Here is an 11,459-nt window from a genome sequence, read left to right on the forward strand (position 1 = left end):
GGCCTTCAACAAGATGGATTGACACTGTGACTGCAATGATGGGCTCAAGTATAGCAAGGATTGTGGGGCTGGTGCGGGATCGGGCAGTGTTTCGTTCTGCTGTGCATGGGGTCGCTATGACTTGGAAATGACTCAACAACACTTAACAACAACAACAAAAACAGAACTATCTGACATTTTGGAGCACATAGAACAAGAACTTTGAATGAAAATCGTTGCTTAAGAGAGAGGTGTATGCTAATGCATCAATAAAATTACAAAGACAGAAAACAAAATTAATCACACACAAATATGCATACATGTTGTTATTAGTTTTTAATTGCTTTTGAGTCAGTTCCAAGTCATTTCGATGGGTGGAGTACGAATTTCAACACAATGAGCTTTCCAAAGCAGATTGTCAGACCTATCTTCAGAGACAAATCTAGTTGGGTTCAAACCACCAACATTTTGGCTAGTGGTCAAGTGCTTAACTAGTTGAATCATCCAGAAATACCATACACAGATATGTTTATGTGTGTGTGTATGTGTGTATTTATGTTTCTATGTGCACACAATAAATGTGCTGTATAGGCAAGTGGAATAAATTGAAGAACAAGAAATTCAGACAATCACATTCACAAATGGGCAGTGATATGCACTTATGCACTGAAGGAATAGTAAAGTATTCAGAACAAGCAACGTGTCCTCAAAAGGAGGAGTACCATATCCGTATTAGTTCTGTGATTACTATGTAACTATTTTAATTATAGTCAAGCTTTATGACCATGTTTATATATCAGGAAAGATTACTGGAGAGATTTCCACCAAACTAATGACAGGGGTCACTTTTGTCAAATATGCTGAGATTATAAAAAGGTCTAGAAGAGATTTTTCACATTTTAATCACTTTTAATAAAAGAGAAAATCATTTTTTAAAAAATGTGTTTCCTAAATGAAAGACAAGGAGCTCTGGTAGTGTAGTGCCTAAGGCACTTGACTGCTAACCAGAAGTCTGGCGGTTCAAACCCACCAGCCACTCCTCGGAAGGAAGATGGGGCAATCTATTTCCGTAGTGATACTGCCTCAGAAACCCAAGGAGGTGTTGCTATGAGTCGGTGCCGACTCCATGGCACATAACAATAGCAAACAAATGAAAGACATAATTTAATTCAAATTTACTTATTTGTAAATTTATATAGTGTATAAATTATAAAATGAAGTATCATGATACATTTTGCACAAAGAAAACTGGAAGTGCATCTGTGAATTTTAAGTATTTTTTTTAGTATAATTTTAAGCAAGACATTATAATTAGCATTGTATTCACATGTGCAAAACAATTCAAAAATTATTTGATCAAAATTATTTCATTTAGATACTTCCCTCATTTTTTTTCTTTTTTTTCACTTTCAAGTACTGATACAACAATGCAGAGAGCTTAAAAACTGTAATTGGTTTTTATAAACCCTGGCCTGAAAGATACACTTCATATGACATCTTTCTCTGATACTCTTCTTATCTGCTTATCATCCTTTTGATTATTTTTTAACCTCATATGAAGAAGTTTGCTTGCACATTTGTATTCTGTCCATATCTAAATTCCAGTAAAGGTCAGCTTTCCCATAAAAAGGAGTATAAATAGTGCATAAAATGATGATCCAAGCTAGCACATCAAGAAAATAAAAGCATAAAAGTAAAGGTCATTTTCACAATTTTTATCTTGATACACTTTCAAAAATATATAGTGTGAAAATTTGTCAAAGATCTCAAAAAGGATATTTAGTTGTTGAAATACTTTTTTATTTCCTATTTCATTTTCTATGAACTTTCATAAAGTAAAAATAAATTTTACATTATTGAGGTGATCATATTTATGTTGGATTTGCTACTAGGGTCATTACCCTTAATATATAATCAACTATCAGAGTAATATCTGTTTAGGTTAAAAATAATAATTATTCTCCTGGAAACTACACTTAAATTTGATGATATTAACAATAAATAAAGCATTTATTTGTATTTCTAGGATGTCCAAAAAGAAAACATTATCACTTGTTTAAATTACTATATAAATGATCATTCCTATAAATCTTAATATTTTTACTTTATTGAATCAGGAAAGAAATTACTTCTACCAAGAAAAATGTTGTGATAATTAATTCAACTGTGCATTCAAGAACTTACAAAGATTATTTTGAATCTAGTCTAATTTGGTTTCATAATTTAGTAATGAATGAAAGTGAGATTAAAGTTGTGAATCCTTTATAAAAGTTACCTTTGAGAAGTTTTGAATGCAGAAAATGTAGAAGCTACATGGGCTTTCTTCAATTGTACTTATCTTTTGGATAAAAAGGAAAACTTCAGATGAAGTCTATGGACTAAGGACAAATGACTCTTTACTAACAAATTACCCTATATGTGGGCTTATGAGCTAATTAGCTCACCAGAAATAACATAGCATCTCTGCAGAACAAATATTTAGCCTTACTTCCTTAACCTTCTCATGCTCTGATAATACTACACTAAGAGTCCCTACTACCACTGGTCTGTCTCTTCGTCCTACTGTGGTGACTTGCATATTATAAGGAGGCTGGAGGATATATTACATTATTTCAAATACCAGCAGGGTAATGCATGGTGGACAGGTTTCAGCATAGCTTCCAGACTAAGACAGTCTGGGAAGAAGGAAGGAGTCACCAAATTCTCAAAAAAAGTGGCCAGTAAAAACCTTATGGATGGCAGTGAAACACTGATTTGTTACTGGAAAATTTTATGAATTGTCCTGAAATACTGTCTTATATATTTCCAGATGATGAACTCCTCAGCTTGGCAGGTACTCAAAATACTAATGGGGAAGAACTACCTCCTCAACATGGAGTCAATGATAATGGTTTGTATGGAGTAAAGCTTTCAGGATCTCCCTTTGCTGATGAGGTATGACTCAAAATAGGAAGAAACAGCAGCAAACATCCATTAATAATTGGAACACAGAAGGTATGAAGTATGAATCTAGGAAAATTAGAAGTCTTCAAAAATGAAATGAAACACATAAATACATATATCCTAGGGATTGATGAGCTGAAATGGTTTGTTTTTGAATGGAAAATTGAAGAGGAATGATGTCACACTCATCATCAAACAGAAAATCACAAGATCTATCCTGATGATGTCAGTGATAGGATAATATCCATAAGCCTACAATGATGACCAGTTACTGCTACTATTATTCAAATTTACACACCAACCAATAAAGCTAAAGGAAAAAATTGAAAATTTCACCAAACTCTGAAGTCTCAAATTGACAAAACATGCAATTAAGATGCATTGAGGATAATTGGTGATTGAAATGTGAAAGCTGGAAAGAAAGCAAAAGTTGGAAAATATGGTCTTGGTGATAGAAATGACACCAGATATCGCATGATAGAATTTTTCAAGACCAATGACTTATTCATTGCAAATACTTTTTTTTTCAACAATATAAACAGCAACTATATGCATGGACCTCAACAGACAGAATACGCAGGAATCTGATCGACTACATCTATAGAAAGAGTCACAGGAGAAGCTCAATATCCTCTGTCAAAAGAAGGCCAGAATCTGATTGTGGAACAGACCATCAATTGCTCACATGCAAGTTCCATTTGAAGCTGAAGAAAATTCAAACAATGCCATGAAAGCCAAAATATGACCTTGGATATATTGCACCTGAAATTAGAGATCAAATGAAGAATTTATTTTATTCATTGAAAATCAATGACCAAAAAACACATGAGTTGAAGGATGATATCAATCGCTGATATTAGATGGATCTTGTATGAAAGTAAAAAATACTAAAAATCATGTGTACCTGTGTTTATTGACTATGCAAAGACATTTGACTATGAGGATCATAACAAATTATAGATAACATGGAGAAGAATGGGGACTCCAGAGCACTTAATTTTGCTTATGAAGAATCTGGTACTTCTACCAAGAAGTTGTTCAAATAAAACAAGGGGATATTGCATAGTTTAAAAATTAGGAAGGGTGTTTGTCATGGTTGTACACTTTCACCATACTTATTCAATGTATATACTGAGCAACTAATCGGAAAAACTGGACTATATGGCATCAGGATTGGAGGAAGTCTTATCAATAATCTGCAATGCTCAGATGACACAACCTTGCTTGCTAACAATGAAGACGACTTGAAGTACTTACTGATGAGAATCAAAGACTACAGTGTTTATGGATTGCATCTCAACATAAAGAAAACAAATATCCTCACAAGAAGACCAATAAGCAACATCATGGTAAATGGAATAAAGGTTGAAGTAGTCAGGGATTTCATTTTACTTGGATCTACAGTCAACACCCAAGGAAGCAGCAGTCAAGAAATCACACATCATATTGCACTGGGAACAATCTTTCGCAAAGTACTTCCTTAAAGTGTTAAGAAACAAAGATATCACTTTGAAGACTAAGATGGGCCCAACCCAAACCATGGTATTTTCAGTCACTTCATATGCATGTGAAAGTTGGATAATAAATAAGGAAAACCAAAGAAGAGATGGTGTCTTTGAATTGTGGTGTTGGTGAAGAATACTGAAAATACCAGGGACTGCTAGAAGAATGAACAAATCTATCCTGGAAGAAGTGTAACCAGAATGTTCCTTGGAAGCAAGAATGACCAAACTTCTATCACCTACTTTGGTCATTTGGTCAGAAGGGACCATTGCCTTGAGAAGGATATCATGCTTGGTAAAGCAGAGGGTCAGTGACAAAGGGGAAGACCCTTCACAAGATAGACTGACATAGGAGCTGCAAGACGGGCTCATATATAGCAAGGATTTTGAGGATGCCTTTGGACCTGGCAGAGTTTCTTTCTGCAGTACGTAGAATCACTGTGATTGAGAGTCAACTTGACAGCACCTAACAACAACAACAACAACAACAACAAATTGTCCCTACAACATATTATAATTATTTACAAATATGCATGTAAAACCAAAAACCTTATGCAAAGCCATTAAGTTGATTACAAGCCATAATGACCCCCATTGGGCTTCCAAGGCTGTAAATCTTTACGGAAGCAGATTATCTCATCTTCCTTCTGTGGAATGGCTAATGAGTTTGAACCACCAACCTTCTGGTTAGCAGTCAAATGCCTTAAGCACTGTACCACAAAAAATATACAAAAAAGTTACTCCTTAGACAAGGGTCAAATATAATTTATTTTTTATAATCCACTTTTATATACTATTATGTACTCACAATTCATGCTTCTATTTAATTATATTAACAAACATATGTTAAATAAATGGGGTTAATGAGGGATTTCTCAAAGTCAGACTATTCAAGGACACAGTCATTACCAAGCTCAAATTCAAATGTTCAACATTTTAAGTGTAGAAGGGAGAGCTGGATAGTTTAACAATATTCCATACACAAACAAACAAACAAAAATGAAATAATAGAAAAGTAAAAAAAAAAAAGTAGTGATCCATTCCATTGCATTGTTGATTTTCAGATCAATATTAAAATGATGTAGTATTATAGAAGAAGGTTTGGGATGAACATGGCAGTGAGGAAAGAACATAAACTAGGGCAGTGTTGTCTGAACATTTACGGATGGATTTAATAAAAGTCTACCTTTATCATCAGTGTAATAGTATAGGTTTTTATGTAAATATAGTTTATAACAAATTTAATAATAAGTAATAACTTGCTCAAATAGAATTTATCCACTATTATAGTCAGAGGAATATTACAATTTTGATAATTTTGCTTTAATACTGTGATTTTTGAAAAATTATCTATTTTCTTTTAATTATTGTTATATATCACAACCACAGTCTTGCCAAAAATGAATAAGAGATCTTGTCTCCTGGCATAATACTTTACCATAAAGTAATATAAATACAAAAAATATGCAAGTAATTTTTATTAGATTTAACTTATTAATGAAATATCAACTTCTCAAAAATATCAAGAGTATTGTTTTGTTTTAGTTGCCATTCAGTTGATTCCAATTCACGGCTACCTTATGTGATACAGAAAGAAATATTGCCTGATCCATTGTCATGTCCATCGTCTCCAGCATGTTTGGACCCACAGTTCAGGCTATTGTGTCAATCTATCTCACTGAGAGTTTTTCTCATTTTCAGTGACCGTCTACTTCATCAAATATGATGTTCTTTTCTACCTGTGGCCTAAAGAAAACAAGACAGAGTCTCTTGATCCTCCATTCTAAGAAGTATTTTTATTGTATTTCTTCTAAAACTAAGTTGTTCATTGTTCTGCACGTTCATGGTACATTCAATAGTATTTGCCAATATCACAATCCAAAAGAATCAATTGATCTTCAGTTTTCTTTTTTCATTGGCCTGCTTTCACATGGTTTGAATCAAGTGCACCTTAGTTCTCAAAGTGACATATTTCCCTTTTAAGACTTTATAGAGAGAGTTTGACCAAAGCATTATCTTATGTTTTGATATTTTTGACTGCTGCTTCCATGGACATTGACTGTTGATCAATCGGAATGAAATCCAATGTCATTTTTTTCTCCACTGACTATATTGTTTCTTAGCACTTATTCTATCTACATGCTGAACAAATAATCTGAGAAACTGGACTATTTGAAAACAACTTGGAGAATTTACTAATTAAGATAAAAGACCACAAATTTCAGTTTGGATCACACCTGAATACAAAGAAAATGCTTCAAATATTCTTAGTTTTGGGGAGGCAGGATTGTGTCATCTGTATATCACTAGTTGTTAATGAAGCTTCCTTTAATTCTGATGCCATGTCCGTAATACAGTCCAGCTGCTCAGATTATTTGTTCAGCATATAGACTTTAACAAATACTACTTTAGCACTTAGCTGAATATATATATATATGTGTGTGTGTGTGTATGTGTGTGTGTGTGTGTGAAATAGATAGATAGACAGATAGAGAGGTGAGAGAGAGAGAGAGAGAGTGAAAGAGAGAGAGATGCTGTTGTTATGTGCCGCACCCAATTCATAACGACCCCTCCTTGGGTTTCCTAGGCAATATCACTACAGAGTAGATTGCCCAACCATCCTTCTGAGAGTGGATAGTGGGTTTGAACACCCAGCCTTCGGTTAGCAGTCAAGTACCTTAGGCACTGAGCTACCAGAGTTCCTATATATATCATTATGGAAGTAAGTAGATTGCTTCATCTACCTCCTGTGGAACAGCTGGTGTGTTTGAACCACCAACCTACTAGGTAGCAGCCAAATGCCTTACCCACTGTGCCACCAGAGCTCCTTACAATGTGTGTGTGTGTGTGTGTATATATATATATATATATATATATCGTTTCACCAAATGCATGTATTAGAAATTTTTATAGAAGCAATATTTGTAATAACTACGTTTTGAAAATAATCAAAATGGCCCTTAACAGAATATTTTATTATATTCACAGAAAAGACTACTATATGGCAGTAAGAATGAGTGATTTACAGTTACATGAAACAGTATGAAATCTTACACAAAATTACATGTTTATTATTATTCCACTGACATAGAGTTTCAAAACAAGGACAACACATTTCAGCTATTAGAAACATGATAGATTCAGTCCTGGCAGTAGGATTTACTGACTGAAAGAGTATAAAGTTGATTTCTGTAATGCTGATAACATTATTTTTCTTGATTTGGGCACTAGTTATGGAATTGTGACCAAGGCAATGTTCAAATTACTCAGAAAGAAATATGCTGAGGGGATATCAAGAAATATAGGAAATATATCGAAAAAGTAGTAAGAGACTTGACATATAAGAAGTATGCTATTATAGGAAATGAGTATCTTGTCTTCCTACATTCTAACTGGTAGACAGGCTGTAAATTGCTAAGAATACTTTTGAAACATTTGGTTTCTTCTTTTTTACCTTTCAAGTAGTTCTTTGTCCCTCAAGTAACATGTTTATATGTGAAAATCCATCAATCTTGAAAAGATGTAAATGAATGAGAATGCACACCCTAGTGAGTGAATAGGAAGAAGAGTAAGTGGAAGACTTTAACAATTTAGTTTATACATTCTTGTGTCATTCAGTTTTCTACACTGGTATTATATTTCCTATTTTTGTAATTGGAAAAAAAAAGAGTAATAAAATAGCATTCAAATGTAATATAAAGGAAGTGAATTTGAAATAAACATTGGGATCTACTTATTAAGTGAATGGAATCAATTTGTCTAAATTGGTGCTGGGGCTTCTTAAGTCAATCATTTGGTATAGAAAGGTCATTTCTTACACAATTAGCACAAAATAATGTTATGATGCTCTCATAAAAATGAAGAGGAAATAATACAGGGTTAAATTCTTGTCAATCAGTGACTACAGTGACAAAATGCCTTAGTTATTATACATAATACTGTGTCTTTTCTGAATTCTTGGTGAACAGCAAGTGACAGAAGTTAATAAATTTCATCTCCTTGCAATAATGAAAAGACTAGGAATGTAGTTAAATATTTTCTTAGGGTGAAATATCAACTTTTTTTTTTTGAGTTTTTTGCAACTTTATTCAAGCCTAAAGTTTTTTGTTTTGTTTTTTAATGTATAAGTAGTTTCCTTTACAATATTATATAAATTTAGAATTGTTACTTTAGTGTACAAAATCCTACCTCAACACTATGCATCATTTGAACATTTTTTGAATAGGGAAAAAAAAGACAAATCTCTCCTGAAGGTGTAGGTAGACCTGTACTTGATAGTCATCATGTTCTCTATGAAAATGCTTTCACAACGGATACAACTGAATGGAAGACAAACTCAAAAGGAAGTTGATTACTTATTATTATTTTCCAAACAGATGTTTCCATTGTGGTAAATCATGTTTCAATGATACAGAGAGAAATGAAGAGTGTAATATTTCAAGATGAGTCTCTATTATTTACCAGAAAATTCTGCCAGCATCCTTCACATCATTTCAAAATAAGTGGTTTTACCTTGAAATTCACTCATTTTGCAAATATTTGCATAGTTACTAATCATCATTATCAACTCGCCAAACTGTCTTATGCATTTGAAAGAGTCATTAATTCAACAGCTAATCATGATTAACATTAAGTTCTTTGTGGATAGAGTCATAAATAATAAGACATATTAAAGTAATTAATGGAAATGCAATTAAAACCACTTAGAAGAATCATAGTAAATACCAATAAGCAATTATTTTAAATGATTCCTAAATATCAGTATATATCACTTATTACAAAGATACTTTTAAAAAGTTACTTCTTAATTTTCTTTACTCCAAAGCTTTGGGAAAACCCAAAATAAATAAAAGAATCCTTCCTTCAAGACCAAATAACTATCCATATAGTTTGGCTTCCAAATAGAATGTAATCGGTGCAAATATCTTGAGTATTATCTATGATTACAAAAGCACAAATATAGGTTTACATTTACTGGACTATAATTAGAATACTCCAAAAACATTCAGCCCAGTCCTGGAACAAATGTGAAATTTCATTTTTTATTTATACATTTATAATTTTTTTACTTACACATTTATACATTTATACCCTTTGCTAAATTTCCTTTTTTTTCTGAAAAAAAAAAAAAAAATCTTACATTCTATGGATAAAAATAATCACAAACATGAGGAAAGCTTTGTATGTGTGGGGGGTATAATTTTTATTATTATTAATTTATAAATGCTCTCTTAGAATTTACAATACAATATCCAATAGATTTATGAGGAAAATCGTGTATCTTTTCTCTTTTATAAGTGGAATATTGCTGATTTTTTATGATCATCTAATGCAATAACCCATAAGCATTATTATATTTTAGACTGTGAAGCTATCTGATATGAAGCACCACTAATTGAAGATTTATTCTATTAATTTTCTCCATGCATGTTCAACTGTACTCATAATCGACTGGCCTTCCTCATTTGTTTCTAATTCGTAACTCATTTTCTTTGTACGAATTTTCTCTGCTCTATTTCATTGTTACTTGTCCATCCATTCAGTAGTACTTTAATTAATACAAAAAAATTCATTTCTCTTCCTACATCTATTCAAATTTTAATTTCAAAATTCTCAGTCTGCACCATCTTAAGCAACCAGCCTTTGTTGTTGTTGTTGTTCTTAGGTGCTATCTAGTTGTCTCCAATTCATAACAACCCAGTTGCACTTCTTCCAGGACAGATTTGTTAGTTCTTTTAGCAGTCCATGGTTATTTTTAGCATTCTTCATTAACACCACAACTCAAAAGCCTCAATTCTTCTTTGATCTTCCTTATTCACTGTCTAGCTCTCACATACATATGAGGTGATTGAAAATACTATGGCTTGGGTCAGGCACATGTTAGTCTTCAAGGAGACATCTTTGCTCTTCAGCACTTGAAAGAGGTATTTTGCAAATTTTGCCCAATGCATCTTTTGATGTCTTGACTGATGCTTCCATTGGTGTTGATTGTAGAACAAACAAATATGAAGTCTTTGACAATTTTAATCTTTTCTCCATCTATTGTGATTCTACTCATTGGTCAAGTTGTGAGGATTTTTGTTTTCTTTATATTGAGAGGTAATCCATACTGTAGACTGTAGTTCTTAATTGTTGTCAGTAAGTGCTACAAGTCATCCTCACTTTCAGCAAGCAAAGTCGTGTCATATGCATATCACAGGTTGTTAATGAGCCTTTCCCCAATTCTGATGCCAAATTCTTCTTCATATAGTCTAGCTTTTCAGGTTATTTACTCAGCACACGGATTGAATAAGTATGGTGAAAAGATACAACCCTGACACACTATGTTCTTGATTTTAAAACATGGAGTATCCCCGTGTTCTGTTTGAATGAGAGTCTCCAGATCTATGAACAGTTTCCTCATGAGTACCATCAAGTATTCTGGAATTCCCATTCTTCTCAATGTTATTCATAATTTGTTATGATCCACACAATCGGATGCCTTTATAAAGTTAATAAAACACAGGTAAACAGCTTTCTGGTATTCTTTGCTTTGAGCCAAGATCCATCTGACGTTAGCTATGATATTTTGCTCCTCTTCCCCTTCTGAATCCAGCTTGCATTTTTGGAACTTCTCTGTCAATAGACTGCTGCAACTGTTTTTGAATTATCTTCAGTAAGATTTTACTTGCATCTGATATCAATGATATTGTTCAATAATCTCCACATTCTGTGGGATCACCTTTCTTTGGAATAGGTACAAATATGGATATCTTCCAGTTTTCCAGGTAGATATCTTCCAAAACTCTTGGCAATAGACAAGTGAGTGCCTCCAGTGCAGCATCCATTTGTTGAAATATCTCAGTGGGTATCCCATCAATTCCCGAAGCCTTGTTTTTCACCAATTCCTTCAGTGAAGCTTCAGCTCTTTCCTTCCACACCACTGGTTTTTGCTCATATGCCACCTCCTGAGATGGATGATCATCTATCAGTTCTTTTTGGTACAGTGACTCTGTGTATTCTTTCCATCTTCTTTTGATGTTTCCTGCATCATTC

The sequence above is a fragment of the Orycteropus afer genome, unplaced genomic scaffold (assembly GCF_000298275.1).
Source record: "Orycteropus afer afer isolate SDZICR_OR568_19922 unplaced genomic scaffold, OryAfe1.0 scaffold00503, whole genome shotgun sequence".
Lineage (NCBI taxonomy): Eukaryota > Metazoa > Chordata > Mammalia > Tubulidentata > Orycteropodidae > Orycteropus > Orycteropus afer.